The sequence below is a fragment of the Bos indicus genome, chromosome 10 (genome assembly GCF_029378745.1).
Source record: "Bos indicus isolate NIAB-ARS_2022 breed Sahiwal x Tharparkar chromosome 10, NIAB-ARS_B.indTharparkar_mat_pri_1.0, whole genome shotgun sequence".
Lineage (NCBI taxonomy): Eukaryota > Metazoa > Chordata > Mammalia > Artiodactyla > Bovidae > Bos > Bos indicus.
In genome coordinates, this window is record NC_091769.1 from 47,468,462 (window position 1) to 47,483,658 (window position 15,197).

The 15,197-nt window shown below is 45.8% G+C and overlaps 1 protein-coding gene across 9 annotated transcripts in view; it reads right to left on the bottom strand.

Moving 5' to 3' along the window:
* The window catches only part of TLN2 (talin 2), a 504,733-nt gene that overhangs the window by 411,285 nt on the left and 78,251 nt on the right, over window positions 1-15,197 (bottom strand). For 8 of the 9 annotated variants that reach the window (XM_019968737.2, XM_019968738.2, XM_019968739.2 and 5 more), the window contains exon 2: window positions 3,046-3,131. The gene's annotated coding sequence lies outside the window, so the exon portion shown is untranslated. Of the gene's footprint in view, window positions 1-2,799; window positions 2,953-3,045; window positions 3,132-15,197 lie in introns of all 9 variants that reach the window. The other variant, XM_070797477.1, reaches the window with a different exon arrangement.

A 15,197-nucleotide genomic window follows, 5' to 3' on the forward strand; every position in this document is an offset into this window, starting at 1 on the left:
CTAATTCTGCATTTGGTGAGTGATGCAGTGGTTCAGAACGTAAAGCATCTGCCTATAATGCGGGAGACCTGGGTTTGATCCCTGGGTCGGGAAGATCCTCTGGAGAAGGAAATGGCAACCCACTCCAGTACTCTTGCCGGGAAAATCTCATGGACGGAGGAGCATGGTAGGCTACAGTCCACGGGGTCGCAAAGAGTTGAACACGACTGAGTGACTTCATCTTCAGTTTCACTTTTCAGCTTATACACAAACTAAGCATATATATGAAGCCAAAATCATGGAAACCTCATTCAAAACTTAAAACTCATAAACTCTAGAATTGTGTACCTGATACAGAATAGACAAAATAACCCTGAGCAGAATGAGGTTATTTGGAAATGGTCAGATACAGGAATCCCACACAGTAATCAGAAAATGGTCTTCAGAAACAATGCAATCAGGACTTCCCTGGTGCTCTAGTGGTTAACAATCGGCCTGGCAATGCAGCGGATGCAGGTTCAAGCACTGGTCAGGGAACTAAGATCCCACACGCCTCAGAGGAAGAGTCCACCTAGCCAAAAATAAATTAATTAAAATGTTTTTAAAAATGCCTTCAACCTGACTTCTCACCTTCTGCCTCCAGCAGGAGCCATCAAGGATTAAGTTGTAGCCCTGAATCTTAGGGCTAAAGGCAGTTACGCAAGCCCCCTAGAGACCTGTCACTGGGGAGGCTGGCGGGAGCCAGCAGGGGTGGGATGAAAAGCCAGCCTCCCCAGTGCACTTTTCTCTTCCCAGTTCATTTCTGCGAAGCAATGACCAAGTTCCTTCTATAACTCAAGAGGCCAAAGTGCTACAGAAGCAATATTTTAAAGCTGATACACAGGGCAGGGTCATACCCTCTACGGGTAAAATGAGGATGAGATGGAAGAAAAACAGCACAAATAATCAGCAATTCAGTCTTGCCACCAGTAGTAAAGTTCTCTTTCTAGTTGTGATGCCGGTGATGAAAGAAAGAAGAGAGAAAACCCTGCCCAAGGTCCAGCAGACTAGGCCGGACCCTCGTCTTACTTGCTTCGTGATCCCAGGCAACTGCCTTCACCCCCGACCTCAATCTTGTCCTCTATGAAATGGTCACTACCTGCCTCGTGAGTCGTCAGGAGGCCTAAGGCACAAGGTCATGTGCCAAGTGCTTTGCCTTAAACCTCATATGTTGTAAGTATTCCATAAACGGTCACTGGAACTATTAACTACCCAAGAGGCAAATCAGTCTGGCTCTTTGTAAAAACTACACGACTTTTGAGAGGCCTGACTGCAGCTGTACAGCAGTGCTGAGCCGGCAACAGCAACACTCGGGAGAACAGCCCAGGGCCAGTTCACCAGCTGGATTCAAGACGCCCTCTTTGGCAGCTGCGTCCTGAGCCTCCCCAACAGCCCCTTGAACCCTCTCTCTGCCTGCTTTTTCTGTGGTCGGTTCTCTGCTTCCAATATAGTCTCTCTTCTCAACAACCCACTTAAGTGCGTTAGCCTAGCTGAGGCAGCCTGCTCTGAAAAACAAGAAACAGCCCCAGTGTTTTCAGAAATGCTGACTTCAAAACAGGCACACTCATCCTATGAGGCAGAGACCTCATAGTATTCCACCTCAAGAATCTGAAAAGCACAGAACTTAAAGGGAGGATTTCCCTGACAACACCATAACACAGTATAAGGAGATACGAGCTCAGACTCTGGTGAGGGTAACTTAACAGGCTCCCATACTCCCTGGTCAGGCTCATATCTCAAACCACTCAGCCTCACATCGTTCAAGAGATGAACCCACCAGAGAAACTCCCGCAGGGTCTCTGAGGGTTTTGCAGGCACACACCCTATGCAGTTCACCGAGAGTCACACTCAAGGACAAGTCTCGTGGGCATCAGGATCCCCTTAGACCTTTCTTCTCCAAGTGTGAGATACAAATCAGCAGCTTCAGCATCACCTGGACCTTGTGAGAAACACAGGCTCACAAGCCCCGCCCAGACCTACCCCATCGGGGTCCCCCTTTTAACTAGATGCCAGGGTGACAGTGCTTGAGAGTATTTAGAACAAAGTATAGCCAGAATGGACTGTGATTGTTGACTCAGGTTTTCACTCAGTCTTTTCCTTTCTTTGTGGAAGAAAGGCAACTTTAGCCACTGGCACATAGTAGATAATCAATATTCGTTGAATGGATGAACAGATGAATGGGTAGTCTACCAAGTGACTCAAGAAACTTACCCTGTATTAAGTGCAAAGAAAGATGCAAGCATGGGCCTCAGAGACATTTGGGGGCCGGGAGAAGGCGTCTAAAGACGAGGTTGTCAGTGGAGGCCTCTCTAACAGGAGCTCACATCAGGGGCGGCATGAAGCTACGCTGTGATGGATGAGCAGGCACATGCTGGGAAGAGGATGTCAGCCCTACAGGTCAGCACCTACACTTGCAACACAAAGGGTCTCTGGCTGTAGGCCAGTAAGGATAGATAAGACTCATAAGTTTCTTGGTCCAATGGTTAAGAACCCGCCTTGCAATGTAAGGAACATGTGTTCAATCCCTGGTTGAGGAACTTAGATCCCACATGCCGCGGAACAACTAAGCCTTCGAGCTGCACCTAAATCCATGTGCTCCAGAGTCCTTGAGCCACAACTAGAAAGTCCGTGAGGCACAATGGAAGATCCCACATGACTTGATGAAGATCCTGTGTGCCACAACTAAGATCCAACATAGATAAATAAATTTTTTTTTAATTTTTAAAAGAACCCTGGAACTAAGAAACTAAAGGGAAAAGAAAAAAATTATTTTAAAAAGACCCATAAGTTGGGCTCTGATGGTAGAAAAGAGCAGCTCTCAGGAGGCACATTCAGCAGGTCCCCGACTGTAAGACAGTTGGGGTCAGGAAGGCCGTGTCTGGAGTCACAGTTGCCATCTCCATGGCTCCTGGAGGAGGGTGTGCCAGAGGAGGGCTGAAGAGGGAAGCAGTCCATCAGCTAGACTCTGTTTCCTGGCCACAGCCCCTCCAGCCCAGAATCCCAAGCAGAGACATGGAGATTACTCACTGTTTTCTCCAAGTCGATCCAGGAACTTGCAGCCGAGCATCCAAGGGTCCAGGAGCTCAGTCCAGATGTTACCCTGCAACAGCACGCTGGCCAAAAGGAGACAAACGACAGGAGTCAGTGCAGGTGGCCACGTTAGTGAGTAAGCAACACTGTCTCAGCATGGAATGACACTGATGGGGTTCAGATGATAAACAGCAGAAAAGCAAAGTGCCCCCTCAGAGCCAGTGGTCTCAGAGCGCTGTGCAGTGATACGGCAAACTCCTCTGCCCTCAGCGCCAGCAGAAGCACCGGCCCACCAGCAGCAGCTCCAGAGCAGTCTCTCTGCAAATCCCCCGATATGGAGTCTAGACATAGGGCTGCAAAGGGCCCTTGGAGAGAATCAGGCCCAGCCCCTCTCTTTACAGACAAGAAAAGCCAACCCTTAGAAAAGACAACAGGCCTTGTCTAAAATCAGCAAAGTATAAAGGCTAAGCCAGGAAGGGAATCGAGGAAGCAAGTCTATAAAAAAGCTTAAGTTTACCTGTAAATTACCTTCCTTCAAGAAACCTGGGTTCTAAATAAATGTTTTCCTTATCTGCTCTGGCTCTTAACAGACAGACAAAGCAGCCTGCAGTTCCAGATCTTAATTGTTTCCCGAGTTCTCTCTCCTTTATCCCCAAAGACTTTGAAGAGCCAAACTAAAACTCCTGGTTTTCTTCAAAAACAAAAGAAAACAAGGGAGAAAAAGAAAAACCCCAGGACTGTTCATATTTGAGTACAAGACGAAAAACCTAAAAACCTTGGAGAAAAACTTGAAGACCTAAAAATTCTGAATTTATGAGATATAAACAGCACAGAACAAACACAAAAGCTTCTCTTCCATACATCAGGTTTATAGACCCAAGAGACTAGAACATTCCAGGGACATGCCTGGAGACCATAAGAAGTGGTACACTTCAAAGACGAGGGGGCTGTCTTGTTAAAATAAAATGGATGATCAAAATGCCAAGTCTTTAAAAAAATGACACTTCTGATTATGTTTTTTTTTTAATGAATTGTCGTCTAATTATATATTTAAAACATAATTATGTAAACCGTTACCTCTTCCCCTGGGGTTCTAGTTCCAACTGACCTTGACAAATCAATGTAACCTTGGGCATATCACACCTAACCATGCACGTCTTCCATCAACTCATCCATGAAAAGGCAGTGATGGGATAAGACTCAACTCTTCAGCTGGAGACTTCTGAAAATCCCCTACATTGCTAAAACACGCTGAAAGTACCTCCCATTAAGTCAGCTTATACAAAGCATAGTTACTCGCCTACTTTGAAAAAATGAATGTCAGTCATTATAAATTTAAATTGCCATCTCTTAAGAAATAACTACAAAGTTGGTGTAACAATAGTCATGTTCTGTTTCCAGGAAGTTTACTTCAATAGTGACAAATCTGCCCCCACCTACACTAAATGGGGTATCTGGGTCTGTTTCCCCAAAGGTCCGTTATTATTTATAAGGATGAAAGTTAGGGTTTCTTTTGCATGAAGTGGAATTTAGGCAGTGAGGTCATTTGTTTTGAAACTACAGCAACCATTCCAGTTTTTTCCCCCCATTTTAGCATTTCAGTTACTCTGGGTCAAGAGTAAAAGATTAAGATTTCAGAGAAAATCCAAAGCCTGGTAGGCCACCCACAGAATGGTCAAAGATTCTGCCCTGGACAGTCCAGGGCACAACTAACCAAGGGGGTTCCCTTTCCCAAGTTAGGCAAATTCACTGATAAAAAGTCAGCGCAGACTTGCACACACACAGACTCATACATATTTCAAAGAATGTTCAACAGTCCCAGGATTCATTTTTTAAAAATAAACAAAAAAACAGAACCTACCATACTGACCACATGGTTCCTGATCCTTACAGGGCAGGAGGGTCCATAAACTCCTCTGGAAATATGATGAACCCTCTCCCCCAGAAGAAGGACATGATAGATTCAGTTTCAAATTTTCACAGAAATTTCTCTGTACCTCTGGCTAAGGACCCTGGCTTAATTAAAACAAGGAATCCCTTTTCATCTTTCTCTCTGAAATTTGTACAAGCTCTTGGTAAAGAGGGTCATGAGTGACAGTCCCATTTACAAAGTGATACACAAGGGCAGGGACCGGTGAGAAAACTGGCTTCGTGCAGCTCTTAGGATGGAGAGTATGACTCTGCAGCCAGCAATGCTAACAACTGTTCTTGAGGCCCTGGCTGTGCCTGGGAGCCTTTGCCAAACAGTTTCAACAGGGACCTTCCCAAATCTGGTTTTGCACTTGGCACTCAGTTCTTCAAAACAACAAAGAATAGCACAGAAACATATATAATACCATATGTAAAAGAGCCAGTGGAATTTGCTGTGTGACTCAGAGAAGTCAAACCGGGGCTCTGTGACAATCTAGAAGGGTGGGAGAGGGTGGTGGGTGGGAGGCAGCTTCAAGAGGGAGGGGACATATGTATACTGATGGCTGATTCATTTCAATGTATGGCAGAAACCAACACAATATTGTAAAGCAATTATCTTTCAACCAAAAATAAATAAATTAAAATGGCTGCAACAACACAACAACAAAAATCAACAAACATCTGCATGACTTAGGAATGCATACTAAGGTACCAAGGATCAGTTAAAATGAAAAACCGAGATGCTTATCATAACTCTGAGGTGATAGGGGGCGATTTTTTTTTGTTGAGATATTCGTAATGTTGATTTCTTAGCCTGGCTGTCGGCTTCCCAGATGTTCAGATTATTCCTATACGTTGCATATATTATTCTCCATGTATGTCACAGAGTAAAGCAATCTTCCTTACAGAGAGATTCAGGCCAGGGACAAGGCTCTCCAGGACTTGTCATCTCAGCCCCAGCTTAAGACACAGCAGTAAAACTGCACTGAGCCCAGCAATGGTCTGAGGGTGGGGCCCACCAGGGAACAGTGACCAGCTCTGGCCCCTGGGACACCATCTATAAATAAGTCTTTTTTTTTTTAAACAAGTCCACGCCCTGGGACAGTCCGCTGTTCTGGGCTGAGGCCACGCTGACCTCCGACGCTGCCCATCACTCTGGGAAATGCTGGTGTTGAGTTTCTGTGAACTCACTGGTCTTCCTCTGCCATGCTTGGCAGGCCTATATCCTGGGGCACATTCTGTTACTGTGAACAATCTCAGCAAGTCTTCCTGAACCGCTGAGAAAGGAACAAAGCCCACACTCATATGTGGAGCTGGCAAGACTGCTTAGCCATCTCCTTCCTCAGCTGGATACAGAGGCTGGAGGGGCCTTACGTGTTCTCCTTCAGCTGCCTCATTACTCCACCCTCCGGGTGAGAATTCTGCTCATTCATTGAGCGGTCAAGACATCTACTGGCCAGAAAAAGAGGTAGACAGTGTAAGGAGTTGTGACCAATATGTTTAGATTCCTATCCCTTTTGTCGGAGAAGGAAATGGCAACCCACCCCGATAGTCTTACCTGGAGAAATTTCAGGGACAGAGGAGCCTGGCGGACTACAGTCCATGGGAATCGCAGAGTCGGACACAACTGAGCGACTAACACTTACTTACACTTACTTATCCCTTTTGCATACTTACCAATACTATCTTGATCAAATAAGGAAAGTATGCTCCTTGCCTAATAGTTTGAGCAAGAGCATGCCATTCCAAAAAGACCCATCTTAGGGTAATCTTACTAGCAGATGAGGGGCTTCCCAGGTGGCACTCGTGGTCAAGAACCCACAAGCTAATGCAGGAGACATAAAAGACATGGGTTCAATCACTGGCCAGGAAGATCCCCTGGAGAAGGGCATGACAACCCACTCCAGTACTCTTGTCTGGAAAATCCCATGTACGGAGGAGCCTGGTGAGCTGCAGTCCATGGGGTTGCTAAGAGTCGGACATGACTGAGTGACTTCACTTTCACTTTTCACTTTCATGTATTGGAGAAGGAAATGGCAACCCACTCCAGGGTTCTTGCCTGGAGAATCCCAGGGACGGGGGAGCCTGGTGGGCTGCCATCTATGGGGTCGCACAGAGTCGGACACGACTGAAGTAACACAGCAGCAGCAGCAGAGTCAGATACAACTGAAGCAACTTAGCATGCACACACGCACTAGCAGACAAAGCTCTGATTTTTCAGTTACAACAGCCAAATATTGACACTATGACATCACATAACATTTTAACCCGGTTTGGAATAACCTACACCCATACCCTGTGGCTTTTTCATACTGTTCATGGGGTTCTCAAGGCAAGAATACTGAAATGGTAAATGCAGCCATGAAATTAAAAGATGCCTGCTCCTTAGAAGAAAAGCTATGACAAACCTAGACAGTATATTAAAAAGCAAAACATTACTTTGTTGATGAAGGGCCATATAGTCAAAAGCTGTGGTTTTTCCAATAGTCATGTACAGATGTAAAAGTTGGACCATAAAGAAAACTAAGTCCTAAAGAATTGATGCTTTCAAACTGTGGTGTTGGAGAAGACTCTTGAGAGTCCCTTGGACAGCCAAGAGATCAAACCAGTCAATCCTAAAGGAAATCAACCCTGAATATTCATTGGAAAGATTGAAGCTGAAGCTCCAATATTTTGGCCACCTGATGTGAAGAGCTGACTCACTGGAAAAGACCCTGATGCTGGGAAAGATTGAGGACAGAAGGAGAAGAGGATGACAGAGGATGAGATAGATGGATGGCATCACCGACTCAATGAACGTAAGCTTCAGTAAACTCCAGGAGACAGCGAAGAACAGAAAAGCCTGGCATGCTGCAGTCCATGGGGTTGTGACGAGTCGGACACGACTGAACAAGAACATACCCTGTGGAAGACAGACACACAGTAGACCGTGTTCCATAAAGGAAATAGTGCAGCTCTTCATCTCTATGTCTCTTCTACTCTTCTCCTAGCTCAATTCTGCAGTTCAAAAAAGCAAAGCAAGGGAGTTCCCTGATGGTTCAGTGGCGAAGACTCCATACTCTCAGTGCAGGGAGCCCAGGTTTGATGCCTGGTCAGGGAACTAGATCCCATGTGCCACAGCTGAGACTTTTACACATCAATGAGGCCAAAAAAATATTATTTAAAAAATGAAAAAATTTTATTTTAAAAATAAACAACGCAAAAGCCAAAACACAAAACCCACTCTCTAATATGTCACCTTCAAAAGTAGAACATCCCTCTGACTACTGACCTTTCTCCTGAGTTCAAGACTGGCATAGCTTGCTGTGTGCCTGTGTGTGTGTGTGTGTGTGTATGTAAGCACTGGACAACACGCATGCATGCAAGCCCAACATTCTTGATGGACTCAAAACAATAGCTTACAGGGAAACTCTCGCTCAGAGCTCAGGAAAAGTAAAGGCCAGCCAATTCCAGAAAAACAAAGGGTTTTAGCAACTAACATGAGAACAAAATGATCTCATGCCCCTTTCCCACTGCGCCTGCGCCTAAGTGGGATCCTTCTCAAACTTGAAGTGCTCACTCAGAGGCAGTCACTGTTTCCACCCTAGGGAAACCCATGGGGAGGACGGCCAAGCCAGGAAGCAGATTCCAGAGGTAGCTTTTTGATGTTTAACCCAGAAGACCCACAGACGGGGGCTCCTCAGCCAAGGAGGGGCCGGAACGCTCGGTGAGGCAGGAGACCTCATCCTCAGGGCATGAGTCACTACGTCCAATAGCCAGTTCCTTTACATCAAGGGCCTGGCCCAGGAATGAAGGTGGACCCTCCAATAACAGGCCTGAATCTCTGGGGCCCTAGACTGTGCTTAAACTTCCTTTCTTTCTCTCTTTTTTAATTTATTTTTGGCTGCACTGGGTCTTGTTGCCGCACATCTACTCTCTAGTTGTGGCGCTCAGGCTTCTCACTGAGACGGCTTCTCCTGTGGCAGAGCGTGGGCTCTAGGCACACAGGCTTCAGTAGTTGCAGCACATAGGCTTAGCCACCCCGAGGCATGTGGGATCTTCCAGAACTAGGGATCGAACCCACGTCCTCTGAATTGGCAGGCAGACTATTAACCACTGGACCACGAGGAAAGTCCCTGTGCTGACTCTCAATCCTCGAGATTCTCTTACGTCTCAGCGAACACAGACAGGAAAAGACCACACTCACAGGGCTCCTGGTGCCTTCCCCCCATTATCACATAGAGCGGCACACAGGCTAAAGGGACAGGTAAAAGCAGGGAGCGTGCTCCAGATTTCCTACACAGTGCAGACCCCACCCCCCGCCCTCCACTCCACAAACACACCAGAGGAGTTGTAGTTCTGGCTTCCTTGGAGAGAGGAACCATCAAGACGTAAATGCTCTTAAATCAATTTTTAATTCATCCCAAAAGCCCCTACATGCATTTTTAAAACAGCAAAAAATAATTCTAAGGCATTATTAATTTATTCTGTAAGCAAATACTTAATACATATGGATTAAGGATCCCTTGAATGACTTCCACAACACAATGAAATAGCCTGTGTTCCACCTCACAGTGGTGCTGGGGCAGGGATTGGGGGAGTAAAATATAGCCCCCAAAACACCGGCCATACCTAGAGGCTATTCTGTTTGCAAGAAACTCTAAATAAGTCACGTGTGAAGGTATGAATTATTTTTGAAATCAGCCAAACCTGCATTGCCTCCCGCAGCTGGGTGATCTTCTCCAGCGCACAACCCCCAACCACCGTCCCATGCACAGCTCTCCTGCAATTCCCTTTGCAGGGACCCCACCACTGTGCTTTTGATAGGGTACCAAATCATCTCTTCTCTGGTGTCTCACCTAGAGATCCCTGAGGGCAGCCTTAGTACCCTACACTGGGCACCCAGGAGATCAATAGTAAGGAACAGGTGGAAAGAGGGAGAGAGGTGATAACTTACAGAGGCCACTGCAGGTAACTAAGAGGAACGATAATAAAATTTGGGGAGGAGGATGGGTATAAGTGTACCTTTCCCTGCCCCCAGACCAGCATAGCTCAGCCAATGCTCAATCAAGTTTGAAAACCCAGGACTGTAATAAAGATACAAAGAAACAGTCTTCCCAGAGGCCCAGCCCACATTGAGCAGCCAGCTTCCCCATCCATCAGCCTGACAGCAGCAGAGACAGAAGTAGACTGGAAGGCGCTGGGTGTCCTCTGCTCAGAGCTGCGTTTTCCACCTCCTTTCTCCCTTCTCTCCTGCACTTGACGTTCACTGATTCCATCTGCAGTTCAAATCTCTTACCCGGGGAAAAGGCCCTGCATACCCTGACCCCCTCTTGAGCTCCCCTGGCTCAGCCACTGCACAGAGATGCCCCTCCCGTCCCACCCCCACAGCCGCAACCTAGCCCTGGGAGTGTGTCTGGTATCTGGGATTCTCCCCAGCCCACCACACCCTGCCTTCTCCTCGCCCCCTTTGAGGTTTGTCCCCAAGCCATGCCTTCCAGGAAAGCCCAACACCCTCATCTGATATCAATCTACCTCCCCTCAAAACCCAGATCAAATGCCCTCAAGCCTCCAAAATGACCCCTCTGAGCCTCCCAATCAAAATTAGTCTTTCCTTCTCCATATATGCCATGCCAGAGGCTTTTGTCCCCCTGTGAGACGCCCAATATCCAGAGGGTTAGTTTCTGTGTGCCCTTTCACACTCCTCCCTAGACTGAGTTCCTGGAGGGCAAGAATGCTATGTAGGGAACAAAGATAAAGGTGGATCAAACAGTGAAGCCTCTTGACATAACAGTCCAGACCCGGATACCTACGAGATGCCTATGCCTTGGTGTTAAAGATTCTTATGGGTTTCAGGGTGACAATTCTAGAATCAAATCAAGCACACAAATAGCCTAAACAAGGGTTTATGGGTTTGAGGTTTTTTTGGTTTGTTTGTTTGGGTACACTCTAGTAACTCAACCACTCAACCATATTAGTCCATAAGTTCAGGCTCTATCTCCCCAGGAAATAGACTTCTTCAGTGTTCCTTGGAGACCAAAAAATACTGCAACTTCAAAATGCAGAGGCACACTCCTCTTTAGAAAAGACACAGTGTCTCGATAAGTAACATTATTAAAGAAGCTGAATTTATAAACTCACGCTCATGGCATAGATTTCTTTTTGAGACAGATCAACCCACACACTTTTTCTTCTGATTCATTGAATGTGTTATGCGGGTCTAGAATCCAGACATTTCCTTAAGTCAGAAAATCCATTTGCTTGTGAAAAGACAGAAATGGCAACGTCGTTATGCTGGTCTCCAATGAGAAGCCGGCTTACATGCTCCAAATAAAGTAAGGAGGCAATATTTGACCCCAGTCAAGAAGCCTCTGGGATCTATTTTCCCCTCAACACAAATGTTTCTCATTTGGTCCAAGCTCCGTTTCAATTACACGCCAAGAAAAGACAAAGAAAAGCCCACTACCACCCACTCCTGCTTTCATGAAAACATTATAAATTATCTTTATTACGTCATATAGTAAAGTGGCCTCACATAAGGCAACGCTGACAAATGGTTGCAGCAGCCGCTTTCCTGCCTTGTTCACAGGTGTCCCCCTGCTTGTCCGCCAGGCAGTGGCCTTTCCTCTCCAGAAAACAGCCTGGGGACGTGCTGATGCCTTTGATGTTTGTTTCTAAAGGACTGTCATGAACATCAACAGAATAAAACAACTTCTGTGTAACATTAAATAATGTTTATTTCAGCAACAAAACTTGAATGAATACAGTGTCTTAACAGTCTATCTTTCTTCAGCTAAGTCAATCCCAGCTGCAAGCTGGGAGGTCGGTAGTTTTAACTTCCACCTAGAGCCCACAGGCTGGGCTTCCCAGGTGGCACAGTGGTAAAGAATCCACCTGCCAATGCAGGAGACATGGGTGATGCAGGTTCAATCCCTGGGCCGGAAAGATCCCCTGGAGGAGGAAATGGCAAACTGCTCTGTATTCTTGCCTGGAGAATTCCATGGACAGAGGAGCCTGGTGGGCTACAGTCTATGGGGTCGCAAAGAGTCGGACACCACTGAGCAACTGAGCACAACAACAGAGCCCATAGGCCAACTCCCTTGTCACCATTCAGGTAGAAGCATTTCAAAGAAATTGAAATCACCAAGCTATCTCCTCTGGCACTGTCCTTCAATTAAGTAAACTCTTAAGTGTTAAGCTCTGAGGGTCCTACAGGCTCACACTACAGAATGGAAGCCAAAGCTTTCCCATTTAAACCAAAAAGAAAGGAAGGAAAGCGTGAAGCATCTGAATTCTAAAGACTAGACAACCTTTATCATCAGTGTCTCTTCTTCCCAAGGTCCTGGATGGTGATTGGTATGAACTTACACAAGATTCTATACTCAAGGTCTACCTTCTTCATTCCAACCAGAAATTTTAGATGCAGTAGGAAACTTGGAAATTCCTGGGCCCATGGTTTATCAAATTCTCCTGCCAGAATTTCACTAGACAGAAGAGGGTGGGCCACCAGGATTGGGAAGCCATTCATAGCAAGCATGAGATGTTCTTCATTTCATTCAAGTTCTATATCCTAGCTTCAATTCTTATCAGGCAGATTTTCCACTTACTCAATATGTACATGTGGCCAGTGCCTCTCGTGGCTTGTTCCACCTCTCCCTTGAGATGTTCTTTCTGTCGCTTCCTTAATAAACTTGTTTAAAAATATATATATTTATGTACATGCTAAAGTACCTCATCTTCCAAATTCCCTGGGTGAAATTAAGGCTCCAATAGTAACCTTAGGAGAATTCTGTGATTTCATACACCCAGGCTACGTTCACCACCCTGCACTTCATCGTGGTCCAGGAGGCAGGAATCTTGGCTCCGTTCTTCCCGCAGACGAGGAACCTGAATGTGTGATGACTTTACGAAGCGAGTTGGAGGCAGCCCCAAGTACAGAACCCAGGTCTCCAGCTTCTGAGTCAGGGGCTTTTCACCCATGTGCATCCAACAGTTCATGGCCACCCAGAGTCAATCCTTAACTCATAAGGTCCTGGTCCGCTTTAAAATCTGTCCCTACCTCTGCTCTATATTCAGGCAGGTTTAAGTTAATCAGTGTTTTCTTCTGAGCTTACCTCAAGGTTCACAAAATAGGAACTTGAATTTTCATGGGTTTCAGATTGCTAAAAATCCCCTTGGCCTTTGGAAATGTTTTGACTTCTCGCCCACTCACAGTGCACGGTGTCCCCATTGACACACAGTGCCTAAAATTAAACGTACAAGCTGCTTCGTGAAGGACAAGTCAGCATTCAAAATCTAAAAAGAAAACCAAATCAAATCTACAAGGGAAAAGTGTCATCCCAAACACAATGCAATTCAGAACCATGCTGACCACTTTCCTATAAATGGCCTTGGAGCCAGTGTTATCTACTGTTAGAGATGGTTCAGATGGTAAAGAATCTGCCTGCAATGAGGAAGACCCAGGTTCAATCTCTGGGTCAGGAAGATCCCCCGGAGAAAGGAATGGCTACCCATTCCAGTACACTTGCCTGGAGAATTCCACGGACAGAGAAGCCTGGCGGGTAACAGTTCATGGGGTCGCAGAATTGGACATAACCAAGGGACTAACACTTTGACTTCACATTTAAAAGCAAAAGGGGAAAGGGGCCATGCCAATATAAAAGTTGTATCTCTCAATTTCGAGGGGCATCATATACATCTAAAGCAGTGGTTCTCCATAGGGAGCACTTTTAACCCCTCAAGGGACAGCTAGGGATACTTGGAAACATTTTTGTCTGTCACAATTTAAGTGGGAGAGGGAGATGCTACTACTCTCTAGAGGCCAGGGTTGGGGCTAAACATCCTATAATGCACAGCACATCCCCCACAAAAAGAACCGTCCAGCCCCAAATGTGAATGGTACTGAGGTTTAGTACACGTACCTAAAACACAGGAAGAATACTAGGGTGAAGTCAGGAGTCCTGTTTCTTCCCCCGTGGGCTCTTGGTCTGGGCAAAGCACCTGAATTTCTGGGTCTCTGGTTCACTGTCACTCAAAGACATTGGCCTGTCTCAGAGACTTTGCAACCTCAGCACTGAATTCAAACATTACCTCTGCAAGCCTTCCAGCATGGCAGCTCTCCAAGCCTTGTGGCTACTGTTTCTTACCCTAACACCCTTCACCAGGGGCATTTCCCACCAGTCCTCTCTCAGGTCCATCACATTTCCCTTGGGAGGAGGAGTAGTGCTGAAAGCGACCTGTTTCTTAGTATCACTAAGCGCCACACACATCCTCGGTGATCTCTGAGGTCACAGAAATAAAAGCAGAGGGTTCCTGGATACAACCCTCTTCCAACTCTAAAACCATTCTACGCGGTCAACAAACCAAGGACAGACATGTAAGCTTCATTTTACATTCTATATTCTGCTTTGAAAAAATGCCTAAGCAAAAAAAAGAAAAAAGTTTTATAATAGAAGAAAACAGCATGGCTACAATGGTATTCAATGATGTAAAAGGTTTTTTTGCATTTTCATAATATTTGGCACCCATCAACCAGCCTACCACCCCAACTTAAGGAGCAGACTCGGTATGAAGTCACAGTTTTGTGGACAGTCAACATGAGACCATCTTCCCATTCTCAAGACCTTCTCTACTGGCTCCAGCTGTAGACACCACTTCCATGAGACCAGCTTAGCTGAGAGGCTGAGCCCCTCCATACACAATCCAATGGTATCTAAAACCACAGAACCCAGGAATTGTTTTACAAGTAGAATTCTCATTTTTAGGAAAACAAATATAACCTGTCTGACTAGGGGGAGAACATCAACATGTTAAACTGCCTGCATAAGTCCACATTGCTCTCTCTCTCAATGAAGGCAAAAGAGCAAACCATTTGTCCAGTCATGCTGCTTAGGAATCCCCTTGTCTCCACTGCGCTCAAAGCCAATGATTCTCCAGATCCCAAGCTGGGACACAGTACCTGGATTCACAGGAAAAGCAGAAGCCAACCAGAAGAGAAAAGAGGGAAGTGTAATTTCTAAGACTAAAATGCAATAGCACACACCCCTGCTGCAAGACGAAGGGTTTTCACACATTTCATTTGCCTCAAAAAACAAATAAACCAATACTCCCCACAAGTTTCCAGTACATCCATTATCCATAAAGCAAATGGGAAGAAGAAATTCAAAAATCATTTAAGAGGAAGAACAAAAACTAGTGAAAACTCTACAGATGGCAACAGAGAGTTAATGTCTTGAGGCAAGGCTTCCTCTCGGCAAGTA